The sequence below is a fragment of the Solanum tuberosum genome, unplaced genomic scaffold, assembly GCF_000226075.1.
Source record: "Solanum tuberosum cultivar DM 1-3 516 R44 unplaced genomic scaffold, SolTub_3.0 scf00051, whole genome shotgun sequence".
Lineage (NCBI taxonomy): Eukaryota > Viridiplantae > Streptophyta > Magnoliopsida > Solanales > Solanaceae > Solanum > Solanum tuberosum.
The window spans coordinates 2204227-2223132 of NW_006238978.1; the positions used below are offsets into that span (position 1 = coordinate 2204227).

Consider the following 18906-nt stretch of genomic DNA (forward strand, 5'->3'; position numbering starts at 1 on the left):
TATATATATATAGGTATTATTTATTATGTAAATAAAGAAAAATTGTATCAAATAGTGTATAAAAAAATCCAAATAATGTATAATGAGTGTTAAAAGTATATATGTATTGATTATTACTATTATAACTGCTAAAAAGTCCTACCAAACTCCTAAAACTTAGTTATAGAAAAACATTGTAACTTATTTCAAAATAATTAATTTTATTTTTTATCCTAAAAATAAAATAAACATTCACTATGATATAAATATATTTATAACATTTTTCCATTGTTTTTCTTTTATGAAACGCATCACCTTAAAAGAAATATATTGTACTAGGAGTGTAATTAACATAAGGTACTAGAGTTAGTTTCTAAGCCTTCGGAGAAAAATAAAAGTTCCTAAGCCCCAAAATTTATAAAGAGAAGTAGTAAATTTAATGAGCCATAATAATATTTAAGTTCTCCGATCAAGTAAATAACACATTATTTTCTTTTCATTCCCTTTTATTTATTCACATTGAAGTTAGCATGCTCTTTAAAAATACGGACATGAATATTTTATCACGATTTTTATATTAATTGATGTTTAATTTTAGATTCTGATAAATCATTCGGAGAATAAGTAATAAATGTTAATGGTAAAATATATAAAAAAATGTTTTTTGGTAAAAATGACAAATAAAAATAAATATACATTTTTTAATATTGTTGACTTATAAAAATAATATTATTTAAAATAATATCATCTTTAACTTGGTAGTTGGGCTTTTTAAAACCCCCTTACCTACAAATGACAGATAAAACAAAGACAACCTATCCTTGTCAAATCTCTTTAAACTCAATCAACTATATGTATGAAAATAAAAGCTACTTCATCCGTTTTAAAATAAGTGAATTATTGAGCCTTTTTATAGTTCAAAATAAGTGAATTGTTCAAAATTTAAAGAGTTGTTCAATTATTTTTCTATTTTTGCCCCTCATTTACATCTTCTAGGTAATAATTTCAAGAGAGTTAATTGCTCATATTTATGATTTTACTTTAAATTATTTATATTTTTAAAAATAGTTTGACAATATCTAAAATGCACAAGTGGAAAATGACGTTTATTTTATGTCCTAAATTTTTTTTTTAATGAATGTGCATTGACTCAACAATTCAATTATTTTGAAATGGATGGAGTAATATAAAGTGAGAAAGAAAAATTCAAAACCAAAAGGAATCCCTAAAGTGAAAAAGGAGTTCTAACTTCACAAACATTAATTTCTTTGAAAAATATGGTAAAATTGAATATTTGACCATTTTAAATTCTTTCTTGCTGCTTTTTTCATTAAAGGCTAATATTAGCTAAAATTTGGTAAAAGGTCAGTTGTTTTCTTCCTTTTAACCTTTAATTAGGAGAGAAATGAAGACGTGGTGGTGAGAAAAACACTTCGAAGAAAGTTTTTTGCTAAGTTTATAAGTTAATTTGGCTTATAAATACTTTTTTTTGGATTATCTACCTATTTAGTTATAGCAAATAAATTTCATGTCAAGAAAATAATTTGGTGGTATAGCAGTATATAATTTGGGTGTTTTTATTTCTGAGATATTTGCTCCATTCATTTTTATTTGTTATATTTGAATTTGATACAATCATTAAGAACATAATGATCATTGACATGACTATTTTATCACACCATCCTTATTAATTGATATTTAATATTATGTCTTGAAAAATGATTTAAGAAATAAGTAATTAGTTGAGAATAAATTATTGATTAAACCTTTAAATCATACATCCATCTTCTAGAGAGAAGTATTGAAAATATCCGTGAACTTCCTGCAAATTGTTAGTTTTGTCCCCTGACTATTGACTGCTTTAACAACACCCCTCTACTTGACTAACTAAATTTAGATACACCCCCCGATATGCAAGATGACATAGCAAGTGCCAAGTTGTGTCAAACTCTTGTAGGAACATGAAATTCTTAATAAAAAGCCAAATTAAGTGTTGAAAACACCCTAACTTGGCGAGAATTCAGGACTGTATTTCACTAATCAAAGGTTCATTTAAGTTTAATTAGTCAAGTAAAATAATATCTTTAAGACTGTCAATAGTTCTAAAATGAAACTAATAATTTGCTCCAAATTAGAATATTTTTGATACTTCTCTATTTAACCTAACTAAAAATCTTACAACCTGACCATTGAGCTTATATTGGGACATCAAATATTGAAATTTAAATATCGAGGGGCCTCTTCGACCCATATGTATAGTTATTTTGAAAAATTAATTAATCAAGCATTAATTGTAAAGGTCAATGCCAATATTGATGACAAGAATAAACATTGAGGTATGTAAACATTATTCTGCAATTCTCTACTTCAATTCCATTAATTAGCTATACATTAAAATAAAATATGATGATCAGAATTGGTAGTTGAGTTCAAGTTATTGCTCCATTATGTTGATATCCAGATCTTTGTTAAAGTCATATCCTTTTCCAACTATTTGAGTTGTTTTTTTTATTTGGTGTCCGATATGGCGATATTCGTATTAGAATTTGATTATATTTGGATTCGTACCGCATAGGGTCTATTTGAGAGGAAGTATTCCTTATCAAGAATTTTTCATACTCAGAGCTTGAACTCAAGACATTTAATTAAGAATAGAGAGCCTCATCTACTGCACTACATTCTTTTGGTGTATTTGGATCGAAGTTACTTGATTGATGGATTACTTTTAGAATTTTACATATATAACAAAATTATAGTTAGTTTCATAATTTAAAAATAAAAATAGTTAGTTTCATAATTGAAATTTGAAGAATGTCTAGGTGGTATGTGCGTAATTTTGTTCTTTTCATGTGAAGGTAAAAAAACTTTTTAATAATTTCGAAATTGAAAAACATATAGCGGACGATATGAAAAAGAAATACGATAATGAACAAATCAAAAGTAAAAAAAATTACATATCCTAAACAAAATAGTGGTGCCAAATTGAGGACACCATGGTGGACCCTCTTTACTTTTAATTCACTTTTTCCATTTTGTCAATTTACTTTTGATTGCCCATAAGCTATTTAAATACGATTTATGTTTTTAACATTATACATTTATATTGTAAAAAATATTTTTATAATTTATTTATTTATAAGATAATTATAAATATTTTTTATGATAAGAAAAACTAAAAAAATAGTAACTAATTAACATGATATAATAGGTAAAAATTATATTACTAAATTTAAAATACATATATACATATCTAACTTAAATTCAATCATACATTTTATCGATACACTTTTATTAAAAAAATTAAATTGAAAAGAGTACAAAAAGATGTCCAGTCAATGGAGCTCATATTTTTATTCTCAATCATTGTATAGCAATTAGTGATAGTGCTTATCTTGATAAAAAAAAAGTTTATTTATTCAAATTGAATGACATCATGTAGTTTTTTTTTTTTTTTTTTTTTTTTTCACTTTGTCCAAAAATATCTTTCTTTATCAACTTGATGAAGTGTTGTCTACAATTAATTTGCCAGGTTTGGTGGGGTCGTGGTACCTACTAAAAATTAAGATGGGGTTGCCTTTACACGTTAGAATATAGTTTACGAGATCTGTCGAAACTCAGTAGTTTAATTTGGTTCAAATTATATATATATTCAATAGCTTTTACATTTTGCCAATTCTATGAGAACCATTTGATATTCATTTTTATGAATTTTTCTTCACATAGGACTGTCATTCCCTAGTTAAGTCTTTTTAACTTGGCCTCTGATCAGAGGTCTCGAGTTTGAACCTTAGATATAAATTTATTTTTGGTAGGAAGCGTTTTCCCCCCGAATGGGCCCCTATGCACCACAAATCTAAATTACTCGGATTTCAATATGGATATCGGACACCAGATAGGAAAACCTCATAAACCTTCGACTTTCCTGCAGCTTAGATAAACAAATATATATAGCAAATTGTAATAGATAGTAGACACAAAAGTTTTTATACTAGTTCAGATCACGGACGTAATGCCTAGGTAGTCCAGTCCCCTTGGATTACGACGATTTTTTTCTTTAGAGCTTTGAATGAATCTTGGTTATACAGTTTGTCTTGTTACAAACTTGGAGAGTTCTTCGAATGATTCCAGATCCTTTGAATTTTGATGGTCACATACTCAACTTGGGGATTCATGCAATCTTACAAATACAAGAGAAACAAGCAATGTGAATACTGTCATACACTTTCTTTAGTTACATTCTTCTGGTCCATTCACAATGAGAGAACAGGTGCACTTTGAGTCTCTACTACTTGAGTCCCACAAATTCAACATTCTGGATTATCAACTGGAATCCGCATTCGTTGAAGTCTGGCTTTTGTAAGCAATCTGCCCGGTGATGCTGCTAACCATACAATAAATCTGTGTCTAGGTTGTAGTATTCTGCTCCAGATCAACTCAGCTATTCTCAATCTTCTTTGCGATTCTAACAGGGATTCGTAACTAGCTGATAGGAAATGAGCTTAGCATGAACCCCGTCTCCTGTAGTATTTGAGTTTTTGTGAAATCTTCTATTCCTGCCATGAATATGCTAGATTTATCCATATTTGCTACTAGTCCAGTAACACTGCTGACATTAAGTTAATGTGGTCATATTCAACAAGATATTAAAACCTTACCCAAGCTCGAGGTTTACATCAACCCCACCAATGCAAGAGATGTATATATGTAACACATTTATCATTAACCATGACTAAGTGTTACATCAACCCTGCCAGTAGAGTGGTTAAACTGTTTGATAAAGACAAATTGGTTTACTTCAGAGACATAAGTGATAACAGTAACAGAGACTAACAACTTTGATTCAGCTTCGATCTTAAACAATGATAATTGAAATAAGAAAATTTACACTGCTGTAAAGTAAGGAGATGTGCAAGAACGATCCCTAAAGCAAATACTCGGAATGTATACCCCATCCAGTATACATTCCGTAGTAGGCATAAGTCTACATGTTAGCTTAAGAAAGCAAAAGCTTTTTCTTATTTACTGGATTCTTTTATAAACGACAGTTTTTCTTGGTTATGTGCACAATGAGGCCTGAGGCAGTCCCCCGACCAAAATCCCAATCTATGAAAGTTGCTGTTTGGAATGTTAGGGGTGTCAATAAAGTATATAAGCATAAGGACAAGAGAGGTAATCCATAACAAGTACAAATATAACAAGATATTTTGGAGATATGACGTTAAAAACTTAACCAAACTCGAGGTTTACATCAACCCCACCAATGCAAGAGATATATATGTAACACATTTATCATTAGCCATGACTAAGTGTTACATCAACCCCACCAGTAGTATGGTTAAACTGTCTGATAAACACGATTGTGGTAAATATTTACGGTGATATATGACAAGAGAGGCAGGGAGTATAGTAAAGCCAACCTACAATAATGCATTGTCTGAATACATTTTCTTTTGGTTGGAATAAGCTTTATAATCTGATACCTACAGCCACAACATTAGGAGAAAAAAACACAATTAGGTAACCAATAGCTGCACCAAATGCCAGCCACAATTACTGAATATATGTGCATAACCAAGAAATCAACATACATAAAAGAATCGTGAAAATGTCTGAATAACAACTCGAGTACTTCCTTAGTTCAAGGCATGTATTAATATTTTTTGAATATTAGCTGCTGAGATCATTTCTTCAGCATCAACATAACACATGGAAATCAACAGGCAAAAATCACATGATCATCAACCCATGACAACACAATTATACACAAAGCAACCAGATGTCAAAGCAAGTTCCAATGAGGCGGTCCTTCACTTGGAATCCATGAATTCATTTAGAAATTCCCTACACCCATGGATCTAGTCCCTCCAATTACAATTAGCCTATCGCCACAAGCTTTAAAAGACAAATCCCAACATTCATATTAGAAGCTGCTCTCTCAGGCAATCTTCCTATTGTATCCCGTGCTTTGTTTTGCTTGTCATACTTCCACGTAAGCATAATCAGCAACATACAAATCATTATTTACAACTGCCACCAAAGCAGGTGCTTCAAATGTAGCAGGTGTATCATCCCTAGCTCTAGCTCGGACAGGAGACATGATCAAGATTTCAGTCTATTTTCCTGTTTTCAGATCATATTCGTCTCCACAGTGTGTCAATAGCGCCTTTGATGACTCCTTTCATCCAATGCCTCCAATTACATACAACTTTCTATCCATAAATACCGCAGAACATATCCTATGCCACTTGTTCATGCTTGGTAAAGTTTTTCACGATCTAGTCTCTGAATTGTAAAGTTCTGCTGAGCTAAGTATATTGCCCCCGTGAGTCACAACCATCAGCTAGAATGGCAATCTCCTCAAAGCTGGCAGAGCCAAACAAGCACCTTGGTGCATTCATTTGCATTCCAGATGACCAAGTGTTTGTCAGTATACTGTAACCATAAATGACATGGACAAGATCTCCTTTCATAACACAAGCAGCTCTTTGGCAGTTGAGCCAGAACTACTTGTGTTTGGAAAGGAGATTTTGTCGCATGTCATTTATCGTTACAGTATACTGACAAACACTTGGTCATCTGGAATACAAATGAATGCACCAAGATGTTTGTTCGGATCTGCCAGCTTTGGGGAGATTTCCATTCTAGCTGGCGGTTGTGACCCACGGGGGAAAAATACTTAGCTCAGCAGAACTTTACAATTTAGAGACCGGAACCTGGAAGACTTTACCAAGCATGAACAAGCGGCGTAAGATGTGTTTTGTGGTATTTATGGGTAAAAAGTTTTATGTAATTGGAGGCATTGGAGTAACTGAGTTGTCAAAGGTTCTATTTACACAGTGGAGACTAATATTATCTGGATCAGGAAAGTGGACTGAAATTTAAAGCATGCCTCCTGTCCGAGCTAGAGCTAGGGGTGATACGCCTGCTACATCTGAAGCACCTCCTTTGGTGGCAGTTGTTAATAGTGAATTGTATGCTATTGGTTATGCTAACATGGAGGTGAGGAAGTATGACAAGAAAATTAAAGCATGGGCTACCATAAGAAGATTACCTAGAGCAGCTTCAATGGATGATCGGGGTTTGGCTTTTCGAGCATGCGGTGATAGGCTAATTGTAATTGGAGAGCCTATAGCCATGGGTGTAGGGCCTTCTGAAGTGAGTTCATCGGACGCCCTCAGTGGAACTATCTTTGATGAAAGCGATCAGGATGCTTTGTGTATAACTGTACTGTCATGGGTTGCTGATCATGAGATATTTGCTAATCGAGACAGAATGGCCTCTGTTTCATAGTTTCATCTTGAAACCTTGCTTTCCCGCGAGAATGTTGGTTAAAGTTTTCTCTGCCATTTAACCATAAAGCTCACGTATCCCACGCAAGTGGCTTCAAAAACCAATAAATTGATTCCAAATCCATCATATTGAACAGTCATGACTTTCTAGCACACAAATCACTAATCCATCGTTCATTTTGATTCTGAATTGAAGCCCAAATCTCCAACACCTTTGTTGTGGGGAATCATACTTGTAAGAAACTAAAATGACCCTAAAGACTAAAGATATGGATAAAATGGGGAGGGGGGGATGGGACTTAAGTCACTCAAACCAACTGAGGGAAGTCGCATCCGTCCCATTGCAAGCACCTACAATGTCATGATCTGATTGGTTTACCCTAGTTTCTTTGGTAGTTTATGGTACCGTCGCCCCTCCAACAAGAAAAGGTATAGATTTGAAAATTTATCTCCCATTTGGATCGGAGAATTTATGGAAGAAATCGGGTTTGAAATTCCCAGAAACCTCACGATTATATAGCCAAAGGGAATAGGCCGCCCTTAAATCATCCCAAAAGCTGCTAATGTGGCTACTAAGTGGAGAAGGAACGCAACGGGCTATGCCACCCAAACCAACTGAGGGAAGTCGCATCCGTCCCATTGCCAGCACCTAACATATCAGATCTCATTAGTTTACCCTAGTTTCTTTGGTAGTTTATGGTACCGTCGCCCCTCCAACAAGAAAAGGTATAGATTTGAAAATTTATCTCCCATTTGGATCTGAGAATTTATGGAGGAAATCGAGTTTTAAATTCACAAAAACTGCACGATTATATAGCCAAAGGGAATAGGCCGCCCTTAAATCATCCCAAAAGTTGCTAATGTGGCTACTAAGTGGGGAAGGAACACAACGGGCTATGCCACCCAAACCAATTGAGGGAAGTCACATCCGTCCCATTGCCAGCACCTAAAATGTCAGATCTCATTAGTTTACCCTAGTTTCTGTGGTAGTTTATTGTACCGCCGCCCTTTCAACAAGAAAAGGTATAGATTTGAAATTTATCTGCCATTTGGATAGGAGAATTTATTGAGGAAATCGGGTTTTAAATTCCTAGAAACCGCACGATTATATAGCCAAAGGGATAGGACGCCCTAAAATCATTTCAAAAGCTGCTAATGTCGCTACTAAGTGGAGAAGGAACGCAACGGGCTATGCCACCCAAACCAACTGAGGGAAGTCGCATCCGTCCCATTGCAAGCACAGATCTCATTAGTTTACTCTAGTTTCTTTGGTAGTTTATTGTACCGCCGCCCCTCAAACAAGAAAAGGTATAGATTTGAAAACTTATATGCATTTGGATTGGAGAATTTGTGGAGGAAATCAGGTTTCAAATTCCCAAGAAACTGCACAATTATAGAGTTAAAGGGAATAGGCTGACCTAACATCATCCCAAAAGCTGCTAATGTGGCTACTAAGTGGAGAAAGAAGAGTGAATAAATAAATCCCCTCAACTATGTAAATGGACCACAAATAGTAATTGAATAAATATGTAGAATTAAGAAAAATAAGGTTATAAGATTTCATAAATCTAAAGCTAGCATTTAGTCTACGCTTCATTACAAACTTGTTTCTGGACACGTGCAACGCACATGTGTCCCATGCAAAATTTTATTTCATTACATTTTTTGCGTGTAGTAAGTAATAAAATGCAACAATTACAATAAATCCTTAAAAGTGTGACAAGAAACACCTAATGGGGGAGGGGGATGTATTTCAATGTATAAAATACAGACTTCCGACAATTTATAATTCAATAAAAAATAAATTAAAAAAAGTCTAATAGAGAGAAAACACATACAAAATAAAAATAGAGAAAAAAAAATACAATAAATACATCATGCCCTATTTTTTTCTTTTTGTTGATATAATCAGGACTGATATAAACTTCAACTGATCAAGTTAACAAATATCTCAGGCTTTGTTCCTGAGTAAAATGATGCAATCACGGCAAAACTCTGTATAATTTTCATCGAAGGAGAGTTCAGGTTCTTGCAAATTCAGGTGTTGATTTGATCGCATTCGAGACAACACCAAACAAAATACAAGCTCAAGTCTTTAACCTCTTCATTTTTTTTACAACATCTCAGGTTTTGTTCCTGAGTAGAAATTTAGCTTTGAATGAATCCTGGTTATACAATTTGTCTTGTTAGTTGTTACAAACTTGGAGAGTTCTTATCTGATATGAATGATTCTATATTCTTTGATGGTCACATACTCTACTTGTATAACTTCTCAACCTCTCTTTTCTTTTCTTCTCATCGATAAACTTATAATGAATGCAGTGCTTGTAATATAAGAATTGTACTTTTTACTCAAGTGAAGTTGCACTCTTTACTTCTTTGATGCTGATCCCCTTCGTGTGTGCTCCCCCTCATGTCACGCCCCAAGTCTGAAGAGGCACGACCGGCACTTGGTGCCTCACTTGACCGAGCGAACCCCACATAAACCTTATGACTTGAAATTACAGAAAGTCTGGACTAACAAGTGTCATGGATAAAACTGTCTGCACAAGTAAACAAGTCAAAATATCTTTATATACATAAGACCGACGAGGCCACAATCTGCAATGACAGCTAATAACAATACCGACAAGGCAGACTCACTGGACATATAACATATGTCTACACTCCTTTAGGATTACTAGTTCATTATAACAACTTCTTATAGCTTTAACATGTCTCAGACCGATTTTGCATATTGTATCACTTTATAATTTGTTTCCAAAATGCCTCCGTGTTTAATGGAAATATTCACTGAGACTGTTTGTCTTTTATCTTTTCGACAGCACACTATTTAGGTGCATTCATTTTTACATTTGCTGAAATCAAAACAGAGAAATAATGCCAGAGTGATGTGTGTGCGCTCAGGAGCTAAATTATTATTATTGCTTAAAAGCCTACAAAAAGGTCCAAAGACTGATCACCAAAAGTAATTAAATTGAAAGACATCTAGCTTAGTATAGAGCATTGGTAATTGTTAAAAATTAAGATATTATAACTTGTCTACAAGTGATTATTTCTTCTTCTGCAACTCCTTTGCCTTCAATGCTTCTTTCTCCTTCCCATCATTATTTTGTGCTCCAACTCTACAATGATTCTTGCAAGCCATTTTGGGTTTCCAGTTGAAATCATGAAATATATTATGGATAATCCAATACATAGTCCACTTCCATAGCCCATAAGAGCAGCTTTCCAAAAATCACTCAGAAATTCAGAATTGCTTTCTTCATCGTCTAGTGCAGATACAGTATCATTTGTATCTAATACCCGAGCATCACCACAACTTTTTGAAACAGGAAATCCACGTAAACCATCATTGCCTTCATATGAATTGTTCTCAAAAGTGTGAAATTGAGGTCCTTGAGGGATGCATCCTTGGAGATGATTGTGGGAGAGATTTAAGAATGAAAGAGACGTAAGAGAAACCAGTTGTTGTGGTATCTCTCCCGAAAGCTGGTTTCCTGATAGGTCCAATGATTCAACTAAAGATAAATCTCCTAATGATGGTGGTATATGACCTCGCAATTCATTATGTGATAAATTCAATATGTGAACTGCAATGAGATCCCCCATGATACTTGGAATTTGCCCTCCAAATTTATTACTTGAAAAATCGATAACGGTGTACAAATGCAAGATTCTCACAATTTCACGATCAAATCCCTTGGTTGCAACTGTAATAGAATCTTCATAATATGTGTCTTCCAGATATATTACTCTTTCCATTGATGGATCAGGTTTCGTCATAGCTTTCAGATGTTGAAATAGACTCGAAGGTAAGTTTCCCGAGAAAGCATTGTAAGAGAGATCTATGATTCGAAGCTCTGGAAAAATAGTTTCAATCCTTGGAGGTTGAATGGACCCATGCAATTTATTAGATCTCAAACTTAAAACTTTTAGCTTTGGAAGAGTTCCCAACCACATTGGGAATGTGTCAATGAAATGATTATTTCCTAAATCAAGAACCTGCAACTCTTTGCAATTGGCCAAAGATCGGGGAATTTCCCCCTCTAGTTTATTGCCATGCAAGTCGAAGCTTCTCAGTGAACTTCCATTGCTGAAAATTGTTGGAAGAGTCCCAGAAAGCTTGTTGTTTCTCATATCCAGAACCTTGAGGCCACTAATATTACCCAAACATTGCGGAATTCCTCCCCCCAAATTGTTTCTTGCCAAATCTAGCATTACCAATGATGTCAAATTGCAAATAGATGAAGAAATTTCTCCAGTGAGATTATTATCAGATATGAAGAAGTATTTTGTGGAATTTGGTGGAATAGGTAGTGAACCTTGAAGAAAATTGGACCGTAAATCAATAGTATGTACAGTCTGAAGAGGAATCAAATCGACACTCGTCAGCATATTGTGGGATATATTAAGATTTGTCAATGAAAACATCCAGTTAGACCATGCCCAATCAGGAATTCTTCCTTGAAGTTTATTACTTGAAAGATCCAACTCCCCAAGATTCTTTGCGGATCTTAGAAACTCCACTTCTTTCACATCACATTTGGCCAATCCTAACTTCTCAAGTGATTCGGGCAAAGTAGATTTGACTTTGTTCTCATTGATCAATGATATATTATTATATGAAAGACTAAGAACCAAAAGTTGTTTGAGGTTTGAAAATAAGCTAATATCCACATTTCCATTAAAATTATTGAAGGAAAGAAAATTTTTTTTTAGGTTCACAAGGTTTTGAATTGAGTTGGGAAGATTGCCTTGAAGCTGATTATCACTTAAATCAATCTCTTCTAGTGAATTGGACTTGAAATCCTCAAGCTGACCAGAAAAGTGGTTATTACTCAAGGTTAAACGACTTAATGATGGAAGCCGGGAGAACATCCATGACGGTATTGTTCCATTCAAGAAGTTAGTCCAAAGGTCCAAATCCTCTATTTGTGTGAGATTCAAAAGAGATTCAGGAATAGGCCCTCTAAGATTACAATTTCTAAGAGAAATAGAACGCACCGATGTTAGATATCCAAGAGACTCAGGCAAATTATCAGAAAAATTCACGCCACTAAGATCTAACTCTATGAGAGATGCACTACTGTTCCATTTGGTTTTTGGAAAATAACCACTTAGTGGATAGCTGTAACTTAAATCAAGTGTTTCCAGGTTGGGTAAGTGAAATATACTCTCAGGTATTATCCCGTACAATTTTGTAAATCCCATCCTCAGAGTTGTTAAATGAGAAGAAAAATTCAAAGGAATGGTGGAAGAGATGTTTACGAAAGTAAGATCAAGCTCTCTTAATTGAGTCAAGTTTTGAAGAAGCAATTTAAAATCGTGAGATACGATTCTTAGACGACCAAATCCATTGAGACGAAGAGAGTGTAACTTTGAAAGATGAGAGATTTCAGAAGGAATTTGACCTGAGAAATTGGAGCTGAAAAGATCAAGATGTGTCAAACTCGAGAACCTGCCAAATTCAGGGGAGATATGAGAACCGTAGAAGTCATTCGAAGAAAGGTTGAGCCTTTGGAGATGAGAGAGTTGGAAAAGGCTGCTATTGGAGTCAATGGTCCCAACAAGTTTGCTGCAGCTGAGGTCAAGCTCAATGACATGGCCAGTCATCTCATCGCATATGACTCCATCCCATAAGCAACAATCTCCGCTCATGTTCCATGAACTCATTTTTGGATAAGACTTTTGACCACGGAAATCACATAAAGAAGAAGCATAGGGATCTATAGTAAGTGTTTCCTTGAATTTTAGAAGGGAAATGCTTTGATGTTTGGGACACAGAAATATGGATGAAGAAAAAATAAGTTGAGAGAGAAAGAAAATGAAGAACAAAGCTAAGAGGCCCATATTGTTTGAGGAAGTCAAAAAGTTGTAGTGGTAATTTTGAAAAAAACAATGCAAATATATAGGATGACTAAGTATTATGTTTAGCATCAATCATGATATATAGTGGAAAGCTTCAAAGTTCGATTCTCAATATCCACCTCAAGAATTTGATTAATTAAAATTTTCATTGCGTGAGACGCATCAAAGCCATAAGCACCAAGTTTTTAACGCAGTCTGCCTCCAAATATCTTTTTCTTGCAAACTATTAATTATGTTGTGGAAATTTCAATGAAAGCTACTTAACGAATAAATCTTTTTCACTTTGAATTATCATATTAAGACCGTTTGTTGCCTTACGTCAAATCATCATCAATTTTAAGTTTACAAATTGATGTAATTACTAGGGTAGTAATTACTAGCCTAGTAATTACACTGTCCAGTAATTACACTAACTTGTTTGGTTGCCACAGTGTAATTACACTATAATTACACATGTCTTGTTTGGATGCCACAGTGTAATTACACATGTTCTGTTTGGATGCCAATTGCAATCATAAAATTATAATAAATTTTAAAAATAAATATTAATTATTTAAAATTTATACTAGACAAATAAGAAACTTTATAAATGACATTAAATTAAATATTTAAGATATATATTATTTTTTGAAAATATATTAATTAATAAACATATTTTCTGTAACTAATATTATGAAAAATAATTGATTTATATTTTTTCAAATTAATATATTTCAATTGAATTGATCGTAACAACTAAAAGTATGAAGTTTCTACGAACATCGTGAAATGCATGTTTGATAAAAAGAATAATATATAAATAAAATATCATAAATTATTAAATGTTTGACAAAAATATAATCTATCAAGTCTAATTAAAAAATGACGTGCAATGTAAATTCAATATTACTAAAACAAATGAAACTGGAAATATAACATAGGTTATAAATTCAAAACAAAAAATTTAACATAATACTCTTATAACAAATTTCAACATAGCAATAAATATGATTTATTTTTATTTCTTCATAATACAAATGAAATATATAAAACAAAAAATAAACTTTTACAAATTTTTAGAATAATAAAAATAAAAAAGAACTTAAAATAATAGAAGTAAAAAAATTAAAACAAAAAAGTAAATTAAAAAGTAATCAGGTGGTAATTACACCAATTACACCAAAACCAATTACCAGGGTGTCCTTCCAAATAGGCCCAAAATGTCAAAGTTGGTGTACCTTGCTTTTTTTTTTCTTGTCCAGACACGACTTTTTTTTTAATACTAATTTTTGGATATGTTATATATAATTTAAAATTGGAGTAGGAATCCTAAGTTGTTTAGATTTTGTTATTTATGATATTTATTTAATTACTAGTATTTGACACGTGCGTTGCACGTATATCCCATATTATATGGTTGCATAATATATGTCTATAGTTATAAATTTATGTATAAATAAAAAAAATATTTGATTGTAATATAAATTGAAAAACATGTATAAGATAAGAAATCAAAACATATACCCTCAAATTTCAAACTATAAGCATAATAAGAATATGTATTTCAAATGAGTTTAATCAATCATACCTCGTAATAATCCCTGCAATTTATTGAGAAATTTTCAATCCATACATCAACATTCAACCGTGTATATATAAAGAAAACTTGAAATGCATAACAACAATTATATCTATATTTTTGAAAACACTATAAAGTCAATTTTCCTTTTTGCATTATAATATGGATTGCACACAACAACTTCTATTAAAAAAAGGAAAGACAAAATCAAGAAAAATAGTATCAATAAATTGGAATGAAAAATGTAAATTTGTAATAAGAAGAAGAGAAGAAAAAATCAGTAGAATATATTTACCTAACCATGAATAAGGAAGTATGTTGAGTAAAAGAAGAGTAATGCAAAAATGTGTGAGCTGATATATGGAGGAAATTGACAAATATAATAATTTGTATTGAATAAATGAAAAGACAACTCTTCAATTTCTGCTAAATTTTTTATAACTACGAGCTCAAGATAATATAAATTTATTAATTTAATAAATGACATAAATAAATAACATACATTGTACGTAATCATAACTTTTCAAATTCTTCTGTTATGAGATTTATGATTATGATTAAAAGCAATATCAATGTACTCATTTATCAAGAAAATAACAATTTAATTATTAAAGGGCTTATGAACTTCAAATTCTACCATTATGTGATTAAAATATTTGTATTTAATTAAATAATTGATCAAATTTTAATTTAGTTAAGGGGCAAAATGGTAATTCAACTTTTTACTTTGGAGCTTCCCACTTATAGTAATATATATATGACATGATGTCTAGTTAGAATTTGTTTGTCCAAGTTCATATATGAATAAGTTTCCTAGTCCTAGTTTAATTTGATTTCTTACTTTTATAAATAGGAATGTTGCTAATAATTTCAATAAACAAAAATATACTAAGGGACCTTAAAGATCCACTTTTTGTTTTTTTCCTCTCCAAAGGTTCCCTCAAAGGGGCTTCAATAGATAGGCCAAAGGAGCATGGAGGGGGGTGAAACCTGACCTCCGCATTACAAAACTTACCCAAGCTCGAGGTTTACATCAACCCCACCAATGCAAGAGATGTATATATGTAACACATTTATCATTAGCCATGACTAAGTGTAACATCAATCCGCCAGTAGTGTGGTTAAACTGTTTGATAAACATGAATGTGATAGACAAGAGAGGCAGAGAGTAGAGTAAAAGCAACCTACAATAATGCATTGTCTGAATACATTTTCTTTTGCTTGGAATAAGCTTTGTAATCTGATACCTACAGACACAATTAGGTAACCAATAGCTGCACCAAATGGAAACCACAATTACTGAATATATGTGCATAACCAAGAAATCAACATACATAAAAGAATCGTGAAAATGTCTGAATAGCAACTCGAGTACATCCTTAGTTCAAGGCATATATTAATATTTTTTGAATATTAGCTGCTGAGATCATTTCTTCAGCATCAACATAACACATGAAAATCAACAGGCAAAAATCACATGATCATCAACCCATGACAACACAATTATACACAAAGCAACCAGATCTCTTTCGTGAAAGCAAGTTCCAATGAGGCGGTCCTTCACTTGGAACCCGTGAATTCACCACAAGCTTTAAAAGGCAATTAGCCTATCACCACAAGCTCTAAAAGACAAATCCCAATCATTCATAGAAGTTGTTCTTTCAGGCAATCTTCCTATGGTAGCCCGTGCTTTGTTTTGCTTGTCATACTTCCTCACTTCCACGTAAGCATAATCAGCAACATACAAATCATTATTTACAACTGTCACCAAATGAGGTGCTTCAGATGTAGCAGGCGTATCATCCCTAGCTCTACCTCCGACAGGAGACATGATCAAGATTTCAGTCTATTTTCCTGTTTTCAGATCATATTCGTCTCCACAGTGTGTCAATAGCGCCTTTGACGACTCTATTCATCCAATGCCTCCAGTTACATACAACTTTCTATCCATAAATACCGCAGAACACATCTTATGCCACTTATTCAAGATTGGTGAAGTTTCCACGTTCCAGTCTTTGAATTGTAAAGTTCTGCTGAGCTAAGTAAATTTCCCCCGTGTGTCACAACCACCAGCTAGAATGGCAATCTCCCCAAAGCTGGCAGAGCCAAACAAGCACCTTAGTTCATTCATTTGGATTCCAGATGACCAAGTGTTTGTCAGTACAGTAATGACAAATGACATGGACAAGATCTCCTTTCCAAACACAAGCAGCTCTTTGGCAGTTAGGATAGAGCTACTTGTGTATGGAAAGGTGATTTTATACATGTCATTTATCGTTACGGTATACGAAAAACACTTGGTAATCTAGAATGCAAATGAATGCACCAAGGTGTTTGTTTGGCTCTACCAGCTTTGGGTAGATTTCCATTCTAGTTGGCGGTTGTGACTCATGGGGGAAAAAATACTTAGCTCAGCAGGATTTTAAAATTTAGAGACTGGAACCTGGAAAACATTACCAAGCATGAACAAGCCGAGTAAGATGTGTTTTGCAGTGTTTGTGGATAGAAATTTTATGTAATTGGAGGCATTGGAAGAACAGAGTTATCAAAGATGCTATTGACACACTGTGAAGACTAATATTATCTGAAACAGGAAAATGGACTGAAATTTCAAGCATGTCTCCTGTCTGAGCTAGAGCTAGGGGTGATATGCCTGCTACATCTGAAGCACCTCCTTTGGTAGCAGTTGTAAATAATGATTTGTATGCTACTGATTATGCTGACATGGAGGTGAGGAAGTATGACAAGCAAATTAAAGCACAGGCTACCATAAGAAGATTACCTGAAAGAGCAGCTTCAATGAATGATTGGGGATTGGCTTTTCGAGCATGTGGTGATAGGCTAATTGTAATTGGAGAGCCTATAGATGGGTGTAGGGCCTTCCGAAGTGAATTCATGGGTTCCAAGTGAAGGACGCCCTCAGTGGAACTTGCTTTGATGAAAGCGATCTGGATGTTTTGTGTATAACTGTGCTGTCATGGGTTGCTGATCATGTGATATTCGCTAATCGAGACAGAATGGGCTTCTGGGATTCTTGCCAATCTCTACATCTGTTGCATAGTCATATTGAACTTAACCTACGATGTCATGATCTGATTGGTTTACCCTAGTTTCTTTGGTAGTTTATAGTACCGTCACCCCTCCATTAAGAAAAGGTATAGATTTGAAAACTTATCTAACATTTGGATCGGAGAATTTATGGAGGAAATCAGGTTTAAATTCCAAGAAACCGCATGATTATATAGCCAAAGGGAATAGGCCACCCTAAAATCATCCCAACCGCTCCTAATGTGGCTACTAAGCGAAGAAGGAAGAGTGAATAAATAAGTCCCCTCAACTAACTAGGGGAAGTTGCATCCGTCCCATTGCAAGCACCTACAATGTCATGACTTGATTGGTTTACCCTTGTTTCTTTGGTAGTTTATCGTACTGTCGCCCCCCACAACAAGAAAAGGTATAGATATGAAAACTTATCTGCCATTTGGATCGGAGAACTTATGGAGGAAATCGGGTTTTAAATCCCAGAAACCGCACGATTATATAGCCAAAGGGAATAAGCCGCCCTAAAATCATCCCAAGTGCTGCTAATGTGGCTACTAAGTGGAAAATCCCATGGATAATTGCTGACATGGTGACAGAAATTAAGACATGCTTGCAAGACAAACAATACATTATCCAGCACATTCTATGGGAAGGAAACACGCAAGCAGATCATTTGGCAAACAGAGCTATTGACAAGGGAAATTGCTCATACACAGAGTTTAACAGTCTAGAAATAGAGGGGAGGAGGATTATAAACAGCGACAAATTACTATGTCCATATTTAACAGTATCACCAACAAAGGGATAAGGGGCCTGGACAGGCTACAACACAAATTTTCACAAGCAACATCTCCCAGCAGACAAGATCCAACAAAGAACATCGAGCATGACTCATAGAACTTGAGAACACCGCTGAGAAAGAACAGGGAAGTCAGCAGCAATAAAAAATCCAAAACAAGAAACTATACTACTTACTCTAGTTAGCTGACATACTAGCATCCATGACCAACATCACCATAATATTGATAACCCACAACAAAAGAAGGCGGAGACATGGATTAGTCCAAGGAGGTAGCAGGTCTCAAGTGAAGAAGAGATGGCGAGGTAAAGGAGGAGACTGGAGAAGGCGGCGAGGGGAAATGAGGAGGCCTTAATTAGGAAACCCTG

The 18906-nt window shown here is 34.0% G+C and overlaps 2 pseudogenes; one reads left to right on the top strand and one right to left on the bottom strand.

The window, feature by feature from the left end:
* The first annotated feature begins 6428 nt into the window (after positions 1-6428).
* LOC102590839 (F-box/kelch-repeat protein At1g74510-like) lies at positions 6429-18194 on the top strand (annotated as a pseudogene).
* LOC102601235 (F-box/kelch-repeat protein SKIP11-like) lies at positions 15601-17329 on the bottom strand (annotated as a pseudogene).
* Positions 18195-18906: the final 712 nt, after the last annotated feature.